This window comes from Cnephaeus nilssonii (assembly GCF_951640355.1).
Source record: "Cnephaeus nilssonii genome assembly, chromosome: 17".
NCBI lineage: Eukaryota > Metazoa > Chordata > Mammalia > Chiroptera > Vespertilionidae > Cnephaeus > Cnephaeus nilssonii.
In genome coordinates, this window is record NC_137088.1 from 24,498,120 (window position 1) to 24,519,467 (window position 21,348).

General features: G+C 45.3%; 1 protein-coding gene across 2 annotated transcripts in view; it reads left to right on the forward strand.

The window, feature by feature from the left end:
• Nucleotides 1–82: 82 nt before the first annotated feature.
• The window catches only part of COLQ (collagen like tail subunit of asymmetric acetylcholinesterase), a 69,035-nt gene continuing 47,769 nt past the window's right edge, over nucleotides 83–21,348 (forward strand). For both annotated transcript variants that reach the window (XM_079794464.1, XM_079794463.1), the window contains exons 1-3: nucleotides 83–110; nucleotides 737–855; nucleotides 5,466–5,562. The gene's annotated coding sequence lies outside the window, so the exon portion shown is untranslated. The remainder of the gene's footprint in view (nucleotides 111–736; nucleotides 856–5,465; nucleotides 5,563–21,348) is intronic.

The window sequence follows — 21,348 nt, forward strand, 5'->3', positions numbered from 1 at the left end:
CCCTACAAGGAGTTCCTGAGGCTGCAGGGTTTAAATGTCTTCCCCAAGGATATAACAAGATGGGAAAAGAGTCCCTACCATTTCCAAGTGAGCACTTGTGCCAATAAAAGGTGACTTCTTGGCCAATGAGTTAGGGCTAGTTGGAATGCTAATTATTTGTTGCCTCAACTGTCTTCCTTCCTGGCACTGAGACCAATGATGAAGGCAAACATATTGAGAAATCTGTTCCTCAGTGGACTCTGAGAATAAAGATTCACTTGACGTGAACCCCATGAAGGAATTTATCTGATGAGACAGACTCCCCATGGTCAAACCAGGGCCCACATTTTATAAATAATATGAACCTAGTAGCCATTTGCTCACAGGGGCTCCTCACCGTACTGTGCATACTGGGAAAAACCTCAGTGTGAACTCTTGGCTTCCCACATATGCCCTGCTTGTTTAAGCCATCTTAGTCAACCACTGAAGGGAACCCTGGTTTTGTCTTTTGACCAATGAACTGAGACCTGCCCTCTCCAATCAGGACTGCACAATTATATCCTCATTTGCATCAATGCCAACTAATCAGAACCGCGCTGTAATCACCCATCAGAACTGCCTGATTCAGAGCAATCAGCATTGTTAGAATTTGGAAACCTTATTTGCATAAAATTGAGCCAATCAGGAACCTGGGCGGGAACTTTATAAATGACAGCCTCCCCTTTGTCTCAGTGGAGTGCACTTTTGCTTTCCACAGGAAGCTGCCTAAGGAACTGTTTCACCTGAATGAAGTCTCTCCTTTTCCACACCTCTTTGGAAATTTTGGTTTACACTCTGTAGTCTTCACCTTCAAAATCTCAGAACAAACTCCTTTAGGTGAGTCAGCAGAAAGTTACCTTTCCTCCCTCTTTGATCCCACAGTGATGTGTGTATAGTTGGGGTCACTAGTGGGGAGGGGCATTGATTTAGTCCAAGTCCTCTGCCCAGCACTGGCTTCAGAATATGTAATACCAACAACCCTGAAAAATAGTCTTCAGAGGGAAAGTAATGACATACCCTGTACCCTTAATTACACACTGTAATTCTCCACACGCCGCCGTCTGGAAAATGCATTAACCCAGTGTGTTCATTGGCTAGGGCTGCCATAACAAAACACTACTGATTGGGTGGCTTAAACAACAAGTTTATTTTCTTACAGTTCTGGAGGCCAGGAGACAAAGACCAAGATGTCCATAGATTTGGTTTCCTCTGAGGCCTCTCTCCTTGGCTTGCAGATGGTCATCTTTTTGTTGTGTCCTCATATGGTCCTTCTTCTGTGTACACACATTCCTGTCGTCTGTCTTTTTACAAATGACAACAGGAAGGCCCAGTACTGACAAATGACTTGTGAAATATCCATTAATTGGCTGCAGTCTATTTTCTCTGATGTGCCCTAATGGGAGGGAGCTGTGGCATGGATAATACCAAACAGTAAATAATCTAAAAATAATTTCTGTTTGGTTTGGGAAAGCAGCACGTGACTTTCCGGCCGCCAACTGGCCTGGCTAATTCAGTTTGGCTCAAATGAATGTGCCTTTTCCTGAGTTTACACTGATAGCCCAGGCCTGTGCCGAGGTGTGGAAGAATGGTGGCCAAGCTAAATGCCAGCTGTGGCCAGGTCCCCAGTGGGCAACAGGCAGACTGTCAAAGGCACAACGTGATTGTATGGACAGCAGGACAAAGATAGCTTTTTCCTGACCCTTTAGGAGGGTTGAGGGCCAGACCAGACGGCATGCCTGATGTGGGAGGTGTCTGGCATGTGGTAAAGAGATCCTGGGGGAGACAGGTGGGTGCCAAGACACTCAACCAGCCACCAGCTCACACAGGGGATTCTGCAACCTCACGTTTACAGGCCCGACTTCATGCAAGGTGCCTTACATGTATCATTTCCTTTAAAGCTAAGGCCTCTGCAGCTGCAGACTTATGGTTGACTTGGCAAGAGGCAACTCTGCTCTGAGACTTTGCAAAGGGAATCTTGACCCAGGCTGAATTACTCTTAAGGTTTTTGGATACATCGCAGTGTAGTTCATCTGTTTTGCATGTACCATACAAATCAATTAACTCGTTCAACACTTATTGAAGGCCTACTATGTATCAGATTTGATATTTGAGGGAATAAAGAGATGAAGCAGTCATGGGTCTTATACTCAAAGACTTAATAATCTACTCAGAAAAAGATGACATGTATCTAAACATCTAAATATATTGCAAGGTTGAAAGCACAGACTAGAGCTACAGTTATATTAATACATATACATATGCACAAATGTAATTCATTCTTATTTTTGAATAGTTTAGATTTCTCCTATCAGGTGGCCAGGCATTAGATAAAGCATTTTAGAAGGGATATATCACATCCATACTGTTGGAAGAGGGGACTCCTCTCCCTACACTTCTACCCTGGGCCACCCTCTTCTAAGTCCATGTCCCCATGCCTTCAAGGAGTTATTGGTCTGATTCGTCAGAATCCAGGACATTCACAAGGTCATTTTGCTTGTGGGCAGGGTCACTCTAAAGATCAGTTCTGTGGCCAGGGCCACCTGTCTTCCTCCTGTGGACATGGTCAGGAGGCTTTCTAGGGGCCACTCCCCCAGGTGGCCTTTGCCCCGCCCTCCTCAGGACAGACGAGATACATGTACGTATTATAATTGATCTTAACTCAGCTCTTTCTATTCCCCTCTGAGGACTCTCTGGCCAAGCAGCCCTGCTACTGGCCCCCAAAGGACCACGATCATTCTTACTGGGACTGGTTTCCTCACCTGCCTCTCTATTCCCTATGTGTCTGGACCTAGGGCTGGGTAGTGTGTTATAAAAGACACAGGCTTCCGGGTATGTGGTCAGCTTTGTGCACTAGCTCTGTAGCCTTGGCAAGATTACATAAACTGCCTTTGTCAGCCTCTGTTTCTTCATCTGTAACATGGGTATAATAACACCTACCTCACAGAGGTGCTGTGAGGCTTTTGAGAAATAACAAGTATAAGCATAATAGGTGTTTAAAGAACAGTGGCTGGTGTCAGTATTTTCATCCCTTGATGTCAGATTTGCCTTAGCCTCTTCTGTGATTCCCTTCTGAGAACTACCGTCAAAACTCATCCCTTACCTTCTTCATCTCTTACCTCTTACCTCCCTTCAGGGAGGCTCTCCTGATTAGTAAGATCTCTCCATTGTTCTGCTTTATGTTGACTGCCACTGGACTGTATGCTTCTCATCTGTTTTGAGACCCCCCGCTAGAATGTAAATTCCTGAAGGCAGGAAATTTGTACATTCACTTCACCCTGAATTCCCCAACTCTAGATTTTGCTTGGAGCCCAGAAGAAACTCAGTATTTGCTGAATGAATGAATTAATAATGAATGAATGAGTCCTCTGATCTCTCTCTTATTTTCCTGAATCATTCTTTTTCTGTTTCCATCTTCTCCAGGTTAGTCTCGTTCACCCACTGAGGACACGTGTGTGTTTTTAAAACATTGCAGTTACATTCAGTAACTGTATATAAGGAAACAGGTAATCACATAATCCATGATAACGGAATGGGGAATTTTTATCTCTCTAGTTCTTAAAAATAAAAAAATCACCTGTTCCCTTTATCCCAGATTGTATGGGTATATATTTTAGCCTTGCAGATAGCCCTCTCCCTGTGGCTGAGTATTTTTAACGTACTTTAAGACTTTAAGGAGTTGATTAAGTACAGGACGTACTGGGGCTCTGGGTTTGCATAGTTTTCTCCACCACAGCTGCAGGATGGGAGAACCTGGTTACAGGAATTACAGGGTCTCATGTAAACACGGACCCCCAAAGCAGCATGCGGCTGCAGTGCCTGTGTATGTTTTCCTCTGTGATTCTAAAATGCTCTTCAGCAGCTCCTGATTATTGCTCTTATTGGCCAAGATCTTCCCACAGTAGGACAGAAGCATGCATAAATACGCTCGGCAAGGACAGTGACCTTTTTCACCCTTTAGTTCAGAGTCTTGGTTACCATTAGCCTATCAGTGTTGGGAATGAGCCTGTTCTAGGGCCTTGCCAAACCACACTGCCACAGTCCCTTGATCTCCACCTTTACCTCCACAGACACTAGATCCAAGCTTTGAAAATGATGCTTTGTCTTTACCTTGGGTCAAATCAAGTGGGTCTTCCTCATCCCATCCAATCTCTTGGAATACAAGAGGGCCCATTCCTCCAGGTAGAATGGTGGTGAGGGTGATGGGACAGGGCATTTGGGTTGAGGTAGGGGGAAGTTAATGGGGATGGGAGTAGTAACCTTCTGCCAATAAACATATAAAAATAAAATTTTGCAGTGAACACATGGTAAGTAAACAGTAATCTAGGAACATGCATTTGGACTGGTTAGAAGAGAATGAAGTGATGGTCAATTAAGTTTTCTAGGGTTCACCCTAGGGGAAATATGGAGCAAACCTGCCACTCCTCCTACAAGAGTGGGGCAAAGATTTGTTATGCCCCTTGGTGGCTTAACAATTATTTTGAGTTCATTTATTTCTATGATTCTTGAAATACATCAGGAAACTGGCTTTGCTCAGGATGTTTCCCATCGATCCTCAGTTGTCATAAACCATGTTGGGATCTCCTCTGAGGTCTCCAGCCCTCCCTGACTTCCTGTCATAAAAGCTATGACTTTCCTGTCTCCCTCCCAAGAATGTGGTTTTGCATTTCGGAGCTAAAGGATTCTTGAACTCACAGCATTTCTGAGTCTGGGTTCAGGTTGATTGATGTTTCCTTGGGGAGCCAATCTAGCCCTGAGGCTTGGGAGCTTACATCTGGCTCGATGTGTCATTAGGCAGCACAGAGGTTCAGGTTCAGTCTTGCCAGCAGTTCCTCCACCTGCCAGACAAATTACATGAATCTCTGCCTCTATCCCCAGAACCTCAGTTTTCTCATCTGTAAATGGGAATTATAAGTCTAGTCCCACTGCCTCCCTTGTGAACACAATTTTTTAAAAAAGGATTTTATGAAAAATAAAGCCCTACATAATATTTATTTATTTAGTATACCACTAACAGATTTATTGTATAAGACATGGATAAGAAAAAAAGGAGTAATAAATAACAGGAATTTAAAATGGTTTTAGAGGTTAAATATTTTTAGGGATAAAAGCAAAGTAAATGGGTTTCTTTTTTGTCTTTTATTATTATTTAATTAATGTATTTATTTTAATAATTTTTTATTGTTGAAGGTATTACATATGTTCCCTTTTTTTCCCCCACCGATGCCTTCCAGCCCGCCCCAGGTGGGTTTCTTTACTGCAGGATTTCCTAGAGGCTTTGGTATGCTGATATATATTGTAAATTTCTAATATAATTTACATAAAATAGGCAGCAGTTCCCAATTCTCTGCTTTTTAAAAAAGGGGGTACCTCTTAGAATGGGTGGACCTCTCAAAGTTTGGGAAACATCGTATTGGGTAAGTTATTGTCACTATTGTGATTTCATCCAGGTGGCTCAAGGCCAGCCCAGTGCCAATCTCTTCCCTGAAAGAGTGAGGACAACCAAGCTGCGTGCCCTGGAGATGGAACTGCAGGCTTAATGCTTGGGTGAGTCTCACAAGTCTCTTTAGACTTATTAGTTCTCCTGGTTCTCTGGCGATCTCTCCTTTACATTCGAGGCTCCAACATTCTGGCTCTGATTGAAGCTTGAGTTGCCGAGGCACAGGGAGCTATGGAGGGGCTTTCCCAGGGCTTCTCAGCTGCCCAGTCTTGTCTCCCTCCTGCTGATGCAGCTGCCAGCGTGAGGTAGCCAGGACTTCAGAGTAACTAAATCATGGTTAATTCTGGACCAGAAAGACCAGCCTCAGAGCTCTGTTCTCTGCCAAGACCAACCCAAATGGTCTGTCTGTCTGCTCCTCTCAGCATGTTGGCTTGTTGGACCTCAGACATGTAGGAAAGAAGTCTTTTTCCCTCTTTGCCTTCTTCTTTGTTCCTAAGGTTGCCAAGAATTTGATTTTATTTTTAAAAATGCTTTCATTTTTAAATTACAAGTTAAATAATGCTCATTGTAAAAATTTCCAATAATACAAATGTGTGTAGTTATCCCCTTCTCTCATTGCACGTAATTCTATCCCCAAGCGTGTAGTGTACATCATTCTAGAGCTTTCTCTGTGCACATGTAAATAATAGATAAAATAGATTTGCTTGTTTGCTTATATGTTTTCAATTTCACTCAGTATTTCATGGAAACCTTCCATGTCAGTGCATAAATGTTAAATATCTTTTTCTCATTTTTTAAAAGTCAAATATATTGAGGGAAAATTTACATAAAATAAAATTTGCCCTTTTTAAAAATACAGTTTGATGAGTTTTGACAAAGTGGACAACCACTCCAATCAAGATAAGAACACTTTCATCACCATCAAAAGTTTCCTTTGCAGTCAAATCTCTTCTTATAACCCTAACCCCTGGTAACTACTGATCTGTTCTCCATTCCTGTAGTTTGCCTTTTCCAGAATGCCATATAAATGGAATTATATAGTATGTAGCCTTTTGTGTTGGCCTCAGCATAATGCATTGCAATTCATCCATGTTACTTGTTTCAGTAATCAGCTTGACTGCTGTAATCATTTCACAATGTATAATTATATCAAAATATCATGATGTACACCTTAGATATATACAATTTTTGTTCACAAATTTTTAATTTAAGAGGAGAAATCTCTGCCTAATTAAGGTCGCTAAGGTTTTTTTTCCTGTTTTCTTCTAGAAGTTTAATAGTTTTAGCTCTTACATCTAGGTATATGATCTACTTTGAGCTAATTTTTAAGTATGGGGCAAGATAAGGGTTAAGGTTCATTTTTGTTTGTTTTGCATATGGAAGACCAATATTTCCAGTATTATTTGTTGCAGAGACTACTTATTCTTTGTCATGACTGTATAATGTTTGATTGAATGGAGGTTTGCTGATTTACACAGCTAGTATCATATTCATGGAGATTTAGGCTGTTTCAAAGTTGAGGCTGTCATGAACATCCTTGCACCTAATACACTGGGCAATTAAATGAGTATTGCTGTAGAATTTCTGATTGAAATCGCATGTTCATGTTAAGTGTTGATGGGTATCCCCAGGTTGTTCTTCAATATACTTTCCCACCTACAAGGCCTGAGAAGGAAGGCTTTCACTTTGATTGGATTTATTGGTGTAAGCCTTTTACAAATCTACAATAATTTCCTTCTGGAAAAATCTAATAGCCTGTGTTATTAGATTATGCAAGATTCAGAGCCCTTCCAAGAGGGTTTGAAGAAAAGATGATAATTTCTGCCTTGGTCAGTTAGGGTAAGCTCAGAAGAAATTGGCTCATAAAATACGTGGTACATGGGAAATGGAAATTTACAAAAAAAAAAAAAAAGCCCATTTGTTTAAAAAGTATTGGGGGTTTATAAATACCTCTGTGCTGTAGCCTCCCCTAAGGGTAGAGGTTCCTGTAATAACTTTAATCAGCAGTGACTTGCCCCCTAGTGGCCTGAATATGTACTTTCAGTCTCCTGTATGCAGGCTTACCTCTGGGCTGCTGTCAGTCCACAGACCCTCACTCTCTCACTATACTCACCAAAGTCCTCACTTGTACCAGGCCTGTACTAGCCAGCTACATATGCAAAGACACAAAGGGGTGCTAGGAGTGCAAGTTGCTCAGTGTAGCTGCAGCATAAAGTTATGCCACTTTACCTACTTTCTTCTCATCCTACAGTGTTATGATTTGGTCAACTTGATCTAACATTGTTGAGGATCTATTATTAGGTGACAGGGACTGTCCTGGTGCCATGGGGATACACAGAGCTATGGAACAGTCCTCCATCATCAGGGACGTTAATACAGGTTAAATACCAACACAAAATGGTGTAGAAGCAGTTCAAAAACAATACCAGCAGGTCTCACAAGCAGGACAATCCTATCTAATAAAGAGGGAATATGCTAATTTACCCTCACGCCATTGCAAAGATGGTGGTGCCCACAGCCAATAAGGAGGGAATATGCTAATTGACTGACCTGCCCTCAAAGATGGCGGCACTAACAGCCACAAGATGGCGGCGCCCAGACCCCTCAGTCCCCCAGCTGCCCAGGGCCACCCGAGGCTCAGGTAACCAGGGCTGGCCGAGGCTTGCGCTGCCAGCAATGGCAGCAGCAGAGGTGTGATGGGGCGTTGCCTTCCCCTGATCACCGGGTCACCTCCTGCCCCTGAGGGCTTCTGGACTGTGAGAAGGGGCAGGCCGGGCTGAGGGACCCACCTCCAGTGCATGAATTTTCATGCACCAGGCCTCTAGTATTGATATAATCTGTGTCAACTTCATGTTATTCTATATAATAAAAGCCTTATATGCTAAGTGGTCGTCTGGGCGTCCGTTTAACCAATCAAAGCTTCATATGCTAATGATATGCTAAGGCCGCTCAACTGCTCGCTGTGACCTGCACTGACCACAAGGGGGCAGACGCTCTGACTGGTAGGTTAGCTTGTTGCTGGGGTCCAGCCAATAGGGACTGAGCAAGATGGGCCAGACATGCCCTGGAGCCCTCCTGCGGTCCCTCCCCAGCTGGCCAACCTCTCACATCCCTCTCTGGCCCCAGTCATGCACCAGTGGGGTCCCTCGGCCTGGCCTGCGCCCTCTCGCAATCCGGGATCCTCGGGGGATGTTGGAGAGCTGGTTTCGGCCAGATCTTGCAGGCCAGGCCAAGGGACCCCACTGGTGCATTGGCCTCTAGTTGTTGCATAACAAATTTCCTACAACCTAGTGGCTTCAGGATACTGAAGGCAGAGACAACAGCCATTCTATTTGCTCATGAATCTGGGCTGGGTTCATCTGGACAGTTCTTCAGCTGGTCTCACCTGGGGTCACTTCTGTGACTACCATCATCTGTAGACCTGAATGAGGTCTCTGGTTTAGTGCCTCATCTGAGAAGGCCAGATATCTGGAGGTTGGCTGCTCCCCTACACTCTATGGCCTAATCAATAGTCCAGACTTTTTTATGTAACAGTTGGCTTCTGAGAAAAGGCAAAAGCAGAAGCCGGCAGGCCTGTTAAGAGCACAGTGTCACCTTAGTCACATTCTGTTAGTCAAAGTCAGTCATAAGGCCAGTTCATATTCAACAGGACAGGAAATAGAATCCACCTCTTGTTGGGAAGAGTGGCATACGCATACAGGGATGGGAGAGGTTTTTGCTGACCATCTTTGCACCCCATCTACCATGGTTCCCTGGGCTTCATTTTTTGCTATATCTATACAGAAATTTGAATTCATATATGATTCATCTCATGTTACCTTATTTAACCTTTTCAACAAACCTTTAAAAGGAACATGTCTCTATTTTATGATGGGAAAACTGAGGCTTAGCAAGATCTAATGATTTGTTCACTGTCACAGCAGAGCTGGGGTCAAGCCCATCTGGTGCTAGAGCTGTGGAGTGTCACTTTATAGTATGCCTTTACCCAGCTCTACCTTCCCCCAGATTCCATAAATACCAAACCATTTCTGAATTAAGTCCCATGAGGCACTAGGACTTACTAGTATTAAATTAAAGCAAAATGGACAATTCTGGATTATTATTTATTTTAGTAATCTAAAGATCTCTATAACAGGCTTTATAAACTCATAAGAGGTATTCATTTAAGGATGCAATACTTTTTATTTGGAGGATTTTGTCTAGCCAAAGATCAAGTCAATGATGCTATTTCTCCAAATATAGTTTAAAAAAATTAAAGTTAGTGGGGTAACATTGATTAATAACATTACATAAGTTTCAGGTGTACAGTTCTATAATACATCATCCGTATATTGCATGTGTGCTCACCACCCAAAGTCTAGTCTGTATCTATGTGTATTTGTTTGTTTTGTTTCTTCATTTGTTGCTTTCTGTTTTATATCCCATATATGAGTGAAATCATATGGTTCTTTTCCTTTTCCATCTGATGTATTTAACATGATACTTTCAAAATTAATCCATGTTGTTGCAAATGGCAGGATTTCACCCTTTTTATGACTGTGTAATATTCCATTGTATATGTGCACCACATCTTTTTTATCCAGTCATCCACTGAAGGACTCTTAGGTTGTTTCCATGTCTTGGCTACCATGAATAATGCTGCAATGAATGTTTTCAAAATTTTGGGGTAGATATCCAAAAGAGAGATTGCTGAGTCATGTGGTAACTCTAGTCTTAAATTTTTGAGGAATTGCTCATACTGTTTTCCATAGTAGCTGTAATTCTCATCAGCAGTGTGTGAGGGTTTCTTTTTCTCCAGATCTTCTCCAACACTTATTTCTTGTCTTATTGATAATAGTCATTCTAACGGGTATGAGGTGATATCTTCTTGTGGTTTTGATTTGCATTTTGTTATAACTAGTGAAGTTGAGCATCTTTACATATATCTGTTGGACATTTGTTTGTCTTCTTGGGAAAAGTGTCTGTTTAGGTCCTCTACTCATTTTTAATTAGATTTTTTGTTGTTGTTGATTTGTCTGCATTCTTTATATATTTTGGATATTAGCTCCTTATCAAGGTACTAGAGGTTCAGTGGATGAATTCATGCATGGGTGGGGTCCTGCCGGCCTGGCCCCAATCGTGGTGGATCAGGGCTGGGGGCTGGGCCTGTCAGGAGGAGAAGACAGCGGGTAGTTGGCCAGCTGGCCCGGCCCTGATCAGCCAATCAGGGCCGGGCCAGCAGGGGGTAGGTGCTGTGGGCAATTGGCCAGTGGCCCTGCCCCTGATTGGGGGGGGGGGGGCAATTGGGGGCAGGGCCGGCTGTGGGGAGGGGCTGTGGGCGGTGGGCTTGCTGGCCCTGCCCCCGAATGGGGTGGGGGGGGAACCGATAGAGGGTCAGCGGCCCAGAGAGGGGCCGTAGGAGGTTGGCCGGCCAGCCCCACCCCCGATTGGTGTGTGTGTGGGGGGCAATCATGGGCGGAGCTGGCTGGGGGGAGGGGCTTCGGGCAGTTGGCCAGCCAGCCCTGCCCCTGATTGGGGTGGGGAGGCCGATCTGGGGTGGGGCCAGGTGGGAGGAGGGGCTGCAGGAGGTTGGCCAGCTGACCCCACCCCCTATTGGGTAGGGGGGATTATGGGCGGGGCCAGCTGGGGAGGGGGAGGCTGCGTGCAGATCAGGGTGGTGGGGGCCCATTGAGGGCAGGGCCGGCTGAGGGTAGGGGCTGCAGGAGGTTGGCCAGCCAGCCACACCCCCCAATTGGACATGTTCACTGGCCACAGTGGGCGTCATAGCGACTGGTCGTTCTGGCATTCTGGTTGCTGGCTTTTTATATATATAGATTGTTTGTGAATATGTTCTCATATTTGGTTGATTACCTTCCAATATAATTTGATAAATAATCATTCACTTTCCAATCCATTGACTTTTTTCATTTATTTTGCTTTACATGGGATGGAATTTACAGCTTCTGGAGAGAGAATAAACATTATTCATGGAGAAAGCTGTTTTGCAAAATGTAACACCCCTTGCCTGCACTTTGTATTGGATGATTAAGCAAAAAAATCCAAGGTCAACTTTACATGTGTCACCCAGTGGGTAAAAATGTCACAGACTGACAGCAGAAGGATTTGTGTCCATGGAAATTCAGCTTGAATCAGAAGAGCCCATTCTGTGATGCTGCAGGGCACCTCCATTCGGAGAGGTAGATGCCTGTCGGTGGGTAATCAATTAGAAAATCTATCTGCCCTTGAGGACTGCTTCTAGTGAGCATCAAGACTTGGCTGCCTTTTCATCACCTCTTCAATAGCCACTTACCTCAGTCTCCAAAAGAGAAAATTCTGACATCTTAATTTTAATGTGAGCATTTGATCCAGTGCTTGAGATAAATATAACCCTGAGTAGTATAGAGAAGGTTTAATGGGAAATGGTTGGCATTCTTTCTTGGTAAAGGCACAGGGGAAAGAGAGAGGCTGAGGGAGAGAGGGAGAAAGGGAGAGAGAGGGAGAGAGAGAGAGGGAGAGAGAGAGAGGCAAACAGCAGTGGGGAAGACAAAAACAGATCAGCAAGGCTCCACGGCAGCCTGGAGGCAAGGCTGCTGAGAACTTGACACTTTCCAGACCCCAGCCAGCATGGTTGTCCTGAATCCAACGACTTTGGGAATTTATCTTCAGCTTTTCTTCCGCTTTGTCGTGTCTCAGCCTACTTTCGTCAACAGTGTCCTCCCAATTTCAGCAGGTAAATGATGACCACGTTCCTCTCTTCCACCTCTTTGTGGCAGGGGGAGGAAGGAAGATTGATTTGCAACATGTCCTGGTATTTTTCTTAGTCTACTCTTGCTGGAGGGAGGCTGGAAGGGAGCCGACCACCCTAGAAGCTCTCTGTCGCTTCAGCTGGTCTTGGAAGCCCCTCTGTCCTTGTTCCAAAAGTTGTTTCTGCCTTCCCTCACTTCTTACCCGCTTCTGCCACACAATTTCATTTTGACAGGGGATTGTGAGGAGCTTAAAAGAGATGGAAAGAAGTGCAAGTGAAAGAGAAGTGAGTCCCAGACGTTTCTATAAATACATCTCTGACCCCTTCTGAAGGGGGCTTGACTCAAAGGGAATGATGTGGAATGAACATGCCACTGTCCCAGCTCGGGCAGTGTCGCCGATAGCCAGGACCATCCCACAAAAGGGGAAAGGAGTCCTGTTGATTCTCTGGGGTGGTAAGGGGCCCCCATGCAGCCTCGGGACTAGGTCTTCCATTTCTCCAGCCCTGTCTGATTTCCTGTTGTCCTTTCTCCCTGGCGTGGGCCTTCTCTTCAGCCTCAGATGAGGCAGCTGGGAGAAGGGGCTTTCTGGGGAAAGGCGGAGTTGTTCCAGAGAGAGCCAGGCCTGAAGCTGGGTGTCTGCTCGGTGCAGTGCTGGGAGGAGAAGGCAAGGGGGCTTTCCCTGCCAGCGTGGCAACCTTTTCTGTTGCCCTTGTCCTGTCTGACCCAGAGCAGCCGGAGTATTGGGTTACTGGAATAGCCTATTTCAACCATTCTGGGCAAACAAGTATTTTCAGGGGGCTTGAGGGAGGCAGACAGACCCCAGGCTTTGCTGCCTGTCTCCTCAGAGCCTCCCTCAGTTTGCCTCAGTCACCCACGGCTCTCCCTAGAAATGGCAGTCAGTCACATGCTCCAACATGAATCTCATATATACTTTGAGGCAGAAATTTTGCTCTCACTGTCTTTGCTAGAAACGCAGAGAAGGCACAGCTCAGAATTCAGTCCCCAACCCCTGTCCATTCATAAAAACAGTTCATCAACATGATGTGCTGCCAGCGTCTGTGGGCCCTAAGGGAAGGGCTCAGAAGGGCGTGGGGCTAATTATAGAAGTGTGAGGAACTGAAGGAGGGTAGGGATTTGTGGAGAATATGGGGGCAGGGAGGGGGAAGGAAAGGTGGTTGGTTGTGCCACCACGAGTGTGCCAACATGCTCCCTCTAAATTCAAGTTGACAGCACCAAGCTTCTTCTGGGAGTGAGAGTCTTTATTCCACTACTTAAGGGAGATGCTGGATAGATGGTTCTTAACCTTGTTTGGGCCATAAATTCTTTTGAGAATATGCTGAAGGCTCAGGATTTAAGGAAACAGTCCTCTGGTTCTAGCCTTGCCCTGGTGGGCTGTCAGACTTCTGGGAGGTAGTTAGCCTTAGGCGGTAAGCACTATGTGGGCAGGGACACTGTCTGCCTTGTACATTAGCATCATTTCCCCAGGGTCAGAATAGTGCCTGGAGCATAGTAGGTGCTCAGTAAATATTTGGTGACTGGATGAGTGAATGAAGGAATAAAACTTCTCATCTATAGATTGAGGTATGCCATCATTTTGTAACACTTAATTTAGATAGTACGAGTTCTGAAAGTTAGGGAGAAAAGAACCTCTGATTTTCTTTGAACTCCTTGTCCTAGAGAGAGCCCTGACCTTTGTACAGATTGTACAAGTCAGGGTAACACCAGGAAAAAGAAGCAAGTCTATGGTTCTGATGAAAATACTTGAAGGGACCAGTTTCAGAGGTTGTGGGCAGGGTTAAGGGAATCAACAAGGAGTGTTGATAAATTAGCAACTGTGGGAGCTTTTACCACCTTTATGCTCGAAAAGACAAGAGGAAAAAATGGGAAATAGATTCCAGGAAGATTTGGGACCTGGGAGGAGGGGTCACTGAGCAGGAGTTTTGATCACAGAGGAGCCTAAGGCGGGCGAGAAAGTGGAGAAGAAATACCTTTCTTCCAATACAACCACCTGTTGGCCAAACACAACCTGAAGCCCAGGCAGAGGAGCTCCTTGATGCAGTCATGGGGGTCAGCCTCTGGGGTGCAGAGTGAAGGGAGGTGGTGGGAACGTAGAGTAGTTAGCCCACACATCCATAAGCACTTCCTCGTGAATTGCTAGGTCCAGACCTTCTGGTTGGGAATGTTGTCTTCAGACATTTGCTGAAACAGTAAGGTAGAGAGCTAGAGGAAATCACTAACGTGACAGAAAATACAGAGAAAAAAAATCTGCTATCTCCTGTAGTCACTTGGCTTTGCCTCCTTCATTTAGTTGTCAGGCCTTCCTGATAGCAAAGTTTAGACATAGACTTATGCCTTGAAATGGGAACTATTCCTTGACACAGGAGAACTTTAATTCTTTGACAATATTTTCCAACAATTTGCTGTGAAATATTCTGTATTCAAGCTTGTTGATTCTTACTCTTCCTGTGCTCATAGAAACAAGGGCCACCAGGAAGATCTTTTCTTTTCTTTTTTAATATATATATTTTTATTGATTTCAGGGAGGAAGGAAGAGGGAGAGAGAGAAATAGAAACATCAATGATGAGAGAGAATCATTGATTGGCTGCCTCCTGCACGCACCCTCCCCCCCTTCCCCCCTCCCCCTCAGGGGATCGAGGCCGCAACCTGGGCATGTGCCCTTGACCGGAATCGAACCTGGGACCCTTCAGTCTGCAGGCCAACCTCTATCCACCGAGCCAAACCGGCTAGAGCGGAAGATCTTTTCATTTTACCCATTACACCTTAGTGAGTGCCTCCTGGGTGCCTTGTGCTATAGGGGACACAGAGACAAGTGCAATGCTGCCTCTGCTCTGGGGAACCCATGGTCATTGGCTGTCAAAACCCAGGCAGCCCAACCAGCACGCGCTAAATTCCCCGGAGCAGGGCTGTGATGGAGGAAGAGCTCTTACGGGCACCTAGCCTGGTGCTCACCTCCCTCTCTCCAGGAAAGACTGTATTCCAGCAATGCCAGACACAGTACCCACTATCTGCATCAGATGCTCATTACCCACTGCCAGGCCCCAGAGGAGAACCAGGAAAGGACCAAAGCATCAGAGGCCAACACTGATGATAGAAATCTGAGCACTAAAGCACATGCGTTTGCTATGCAGGAAACACGCTCAGGCCTCTGCTCCAAGCCTATTAACTCTACTTTGGACACCATTCTAACATGCTTAGATAGGTTTCTTGAAGGGTGGAGAATTCACTGTAGCATATTAGATTTTGGGAGTGGGTCTGCTGCTTAAGATACACACAATGACAACAAAATGAAAGCTTGTAAAATTGGTTACAAGAAAAATGGTAAAGAACTGGGGAATGGTCTGAGATTAAAAATAAGAATAGTAGACTGGATTATTTCTAGAGCACCTGTTTTGTACATACCGCCCCCCCTCCCGAAGGCCTCATGAACTTATAGCACATTTACTGGCTTTCACTATGATGAGCATGAATGACCCAGTGAAGACTGAATTGTGTTCACTTTATTTTGCTTAAGAAGCAGATAAGTGAACCGTGACCAGGACAGCCAGTGGTGAACCTGAGGAGGGGCGGTAAAGGATTAAAGAAAACAGACAAGAGAATATAGTTGGGGTCAGGTGGATCACTGTGCCTGGATGAGGACACCATGACCCTGCCTGTAAGCTGAATCTTTATTTTATAGTCAGATCACACAAAGCAAAACAAGGGAGTGGTCAAGATATTTACAATGTTCTTAGGAGTTTTAAATCTGCTTCTTTCCTTTTATTGCAATTCTCTGAACTCTATCAAGCTTTGTTTTGGCAGCACTTGCTGTACCTCCCGAAGCCCACATCCCTCAACTACCTAAGGACTACAAGGTCAGACTATAAGGCCAAGCTTACATACAACCATAGCTTTTGGCTATAATTGTGCTGGGAGGGCTTTGCCCTCTAATTTGGGACTTGTATGTGGCTTTGCCTCAAGAGGACCATGCCCTCTCGTCAGTCCAAGGCTTGATCCTGTCCAAACACTGTAGTCACTCTCCACAGATAAGTGTCAAATGTATTTTAAAATAATTTTAATTGAACATGGCCCTAAAATTTTTAATGTCAGGAACCTTAATGTTGGTATATTGTTTTAACCATTGCTAGGTAATACACCATCCTCATACTCAGTGGCTTACACAACAATCACTTATTGAAGCTCACATGTTTGTGGGTCAACTAAGAGTCAGCTGATCTAGCTTGGGTTTGGCTGGCCCTGGCTGGGCTCACTATGAGTCTGTGGACTGACTCAGCTCCAATAGCCATTCACAGATGTACCTCAGTCAGTAGTTGTACAATTTCTAGGATGTGGTGGCACAGACCCAAGGATAATAATATTTATAGACATGCAGACCTTCCACACACTTCAATTTTTGTAATTCTAACAGCACCCCTGGGATGGGTATGACATCACTTCTACATTTTAGATGAAGAGATGATGGTTCAGAGGTTAAGTGACTTGCCCAAGATCACATAGCTGGTATGTGGGAAAATTGGAGGCTGGAATCCTGTCCTCTGACTCTAAGTTGGGGTCTTTTACTAATGTAGACCAAATCTGCTTATGGCCATGATAAATAATAATATTAGATGTTAAAGTGCTGTAGGTTCTATCTTTTGAAAACTCATCTCTAGGTTCTTTTTAAAAAATTCTTCATTCCTTCAATTTTAATTCTTTTCAACTACAGTTGATTTATAATATTATATTAATACAACATAGTGATTAGACATTTATATAACTTATGGAGTGATCACCCTGATAAGTCTAGGACCTATCTGATACCATACATAGTTATTACTAGATTCTTTATTCTTTACTAGAAGCCCGGTGCACAAAATTCGTGCACGGCAGGGGGTTGTCCCTCAGCCCAGCCTGTACCCTCTCCAATCTGGGACTCCTGGAGGAATGTCCGACTGCCCGTTTAGGCCCGATCCTGGTGGGATCGGGCCTAAACGGGCAGTCGGACATCCCTCTCACAATCCAGGACTGCTGGCTCCCAACTGCTTGCCTGCCTGCCTTCCTGATTGCCCCTAACCGCTTCTGTCTGCCAGCCTGATCACCCCCTAACCACTCCGCTGCCAGCCTGGTTGATGCTTAACTGCTCCCCTGCCAGCCTGTTTGCCCCCAACTTCCCTCCTCTGCCAGCCTGGTCACCCCTAACTGCCCTCTCCTGCAGGGTTGATCACCTCCAACTTCCCTCCCTTGCAAGCCTGGTCCCTCTCAACTGCCCTCCCTTGCAGGCCGGGTGCCTCCCAACTGCCCTCTCCTGCTGGCCATCTTTTAGTGGCCATCTTGTGTCCACATGGGGCAGGATCTTTGACCACATGGGGGCAGCTATATTGTGTGTTGCAGTGATGATCAATCTGTATATTATTCTTTTATTAGATAGGATAGAGGCCTGGTACAGGGGTGGGGGCCAGCTGGTTTGCCCTGAAGGGTGTCACAGATAAGGGTGGGGGTTCCCTTGGGGTGTGGGGCGGCCTGAGCGAGGGGCCTGTGGTGGTTTGCAGGCCGGCCACGCCCCCTGGCAACTCAAGGGGAGGCCCTGGTATCTGGAATTTATTTTCCTTCTACAATTGAAACTTTGTAGCCTGGGGCGGCAGCCATTTCTATGGCAGTTAATTCACCTTCTACAATTGAAACTTTGTAGCCTTAAGCGGGTGGGCCCGGCCAGGGTGTGCGGAAAGCTTTGCTTTCCCTGTTGCCGCCAGCAACCCTGGCCTGCTCTCTCAAGCTCCATTCTGCCGCCATTTGTTTGAATTTGTTTACCTTCTATAATTGAAACTTTGTAGCTTGAGTGGAGGCTTAGGCCTGCAACGGCTATGGAAAGCTTGGCTTGCTCTGTTACCTGGGAAACCTTGCTCTCTGTGGATGTAGCCATCTTGGATTGGGATTAATTTGCATACTCGCCCTGATTGGCTGGTGGGCGTGGCTTGGCTGGTGGGCGTGGCTTATGTAGCGGAGTGATGGTTAATTTGCATATTACCATTTTATTAGAGAGGATTCTCTCCTACCTTCTCAGGATATCAATGCCCAAAGCTTTTAGCAAATGATTGAATTTTACTTTATACTAAAGTGTACATGACTTGCCAGGATACTGGTTTATCTTTCCTCTGAAAGCATTTGTATTTTAACAGGGGTTAAAGTACTAAAGTATGCTCTAGTAAGATGAGCTCCAAGAAGGGTATTTTGGGCGATGAGGCCATTCTACCAGGGGAATACCACTTCACAGACATTCTCTGCAGGCACTGTGAGTCATCTTACCCTATACCCCCACAGACAGTGTGGCTTCCCTCTTCCAATACAGGACCTCTCAGGCAGGCAGGGACTCACCAGATGATGTGGGTCATGGTCTCAGATACCAGATGGTGAAAAGACCCAAATCCAGTCCTGTAGAGTGAGTCATGTGGAAGAATGGGAATTCTGTCTGGGTGCTGGAATCTTTTCCAGTTGGCTGCTGATAGGGCCCAGAGCAGGAGTTTTGTGACCGTGTAGGACATGATATCTAGCCCAGCGCTCTCCTGACTAGAAGTCAGTGAGGACACCACTTGGGAACCAATCATGGTCTTGGCAGTAGATTATGGGCCATTTGTTTGTATCTGATGCTGATCAGCTATTGTTTAATGTTCTCAGCCATCTCCTTCTATTTAGCTCCCCATATTTCTTCTAGATAATATAATCAGTGAGAGTTCTTACAGTAGAGGGCTCTCCAGGGGGTCCCAGCTTTCCTACTTCTTCCCACCCCATGCCTCTGAATAAAGCTGTGACTCATCTTCAACTCAGACATACAGAGTGGTGGGTGTGAGAGATGGGAGTCCTTCCCTTCAGATACCCAGGGCCAAACTCCCACATTGCCATTCACCACACTCAAGCCTGCTTTCCTCAGATCTACAGCCATCGCTGCCACAACCATACAAAAACAATGCAGCTCTAAAATGAAAAGAATTCCCTTCTAACTTCAATGAGCCACCAAATAAGCTGGTGTCCCGTCTTCTTACAATGTAGTTCACATCATAAATACTCATATGACTCTTATAATTGGTACCTATTATTTCTAAACCTCTCATTTTGCAAAGCATTTTCACTGCTACAGTTGTATTTGCTCTTCACAGCAGTCCTTATGTGAAGGGTCTTGGGTTTGAATCCTGACTCTTGGTTATCTGCTATGTGATTATGGGAAGGTCACATCACAAATTGTGCTGAGCTCCAAATTCCTCATCTGTAAATGGGTGTGATAGTCTACATCTCACAGGATTGCTATGTGGATTGATTGATTCAGCAGATACTTAATAAGTGCCGGATATATACCTGGAACAGGGATGCAGCAGTGGCCAGACAAAAGTATCCCACCCCCATGGCGTTCCTGTCAGCACCCTGAGAAGAACCTGTCTAGGCTAGCCTGCTGGTCCCAGGAGGTGGCTGGAGGACCCTGCAGCAGACCGGAAGCTCACACACTAGCTGCCCAAGGACCAAATCCAGTCTTAGTTAGCCATTTTCAGCCTTCATGCCATAGTACTAAAAAAGAAAGAGAGAGAGAGATTTAAAAATTTTGCCTTAGTTGCTAGCATTTAAGAATGAAGTGATTCAACTTAAAAAAAAAAATGTTTTCTTATGTCTCTTAAAAACAACAAACCACTTGAAAACCAGGATGACCTGACAGTCCTGACCACACCCTCTGGTCTACCTTCCTTAGTCCATCCACCTGTCTGGCCATGTGACTTTTTGACCTCAGGGTTGGAAGCTCTGCTGAACTGGACTCTACCCACTCCTCCTTTAGCAGTCTTGGGCATTTTCCCAGAACTCCCAAGCTCTGCAAAGCTCAGTCTGAAAGTCAATGTTCTAGGTCAGTGGTTCTCAAGCACTGGTCCTCGGCTCTGGCTAGACAGAAGAATTACCTGAGATGCTTTCCAGAAGCTCAGTGTCCAGACTGAACAGACTAAATTAAGTAAATCAGAATCTCTGGGCCTGGGATCGGGCAGTGATAGTGTTTAAGGGTCTCCAGGTGATTTTGTTGTCCATCCAGGGTTAACCATTGAACTATAGCCAGCATTAGAATGGCCTAAAATGCATGTTAAAACACAGACTGCTGGGCCCCATTCCTGGAGTTGGATCCGGCATGTCTGGAATGGGGCACAGCAGTTTGCATTTGTAATAAGATTCCAGGTGCTGCTGATGCTGCTGGTCCACGGAATTGAGAAATACTGCTCAAGTTTGCCTCTGAGTTCCTGTATTAGTTTCCACTCAGTGTCACATTGCCCTCTTCTGCGTCAAGTCTTCCTCTGCCTCTCTCTTACAAGGATGTTTGAGATTACCTGGGTAACCTCTCCATCTTAAACCTCTTAATTTAATCATACCTGCAAAATTCCTTTTTCCATATAAGGTAACATTTACAGGTTCCAGGAGTCAGGATCTGGACCTCTTTGGGGGCCATATTTCAGCCTACCACAGTTACCTTTTCCCTGCGTAAGTGTCCCACAAGTACTTTTTGTAACTGATGTCAGCATCAAAGTCACAGATGTCTATACTGTCTTCATTTGGGTTCCTTCCCAGAGCAGACCCTGAGACAGAACTTGGGTGCAAGTTGTTTATTTGGGAGGTGATCCCAGTTGGGCAGTGGGAAGGCAAGACAGGAAATACCAGGGGAATTGATGAGCAGATTCTGGGGACCTCCAGGAGATAGGGGACTGGGTTATTTATCCACCACCTCCTGAGGACATGCTTGCCCACAGGAACTCCCATGGCTGGAGAAGCGCTCTTGCATAGTCACAGGTGCTTGTGGCCAGAGCTGAGGCCACGGGGCTGATGAATGCTGAAGGATATGGGCAGGGAGGGACAGCATCTGCCGTAGATACTTAGAGCAGCTGTGGTTCTGCTGGCCCTGGCACAGTGGCCTGCCCCATCTGCTGCTTCTGGGCAGGGGCAGTTACAGTTCAGCACTCCCTGCCTGATACAGGTGCTGGGGGCCAGTTGCTAGAAGAGCCTCCATTCACACTAATAAAGCTGCTTTGCATTGAGCACTTCCTATTTGCTAGACTCTTCATATGACTTCTAATCTTCACAATTTCACAAGCCATTGGTGCCCCCATTTTACCAAAGGGGAAACTAACCTTCAGAGAGATACAGTCACTTGC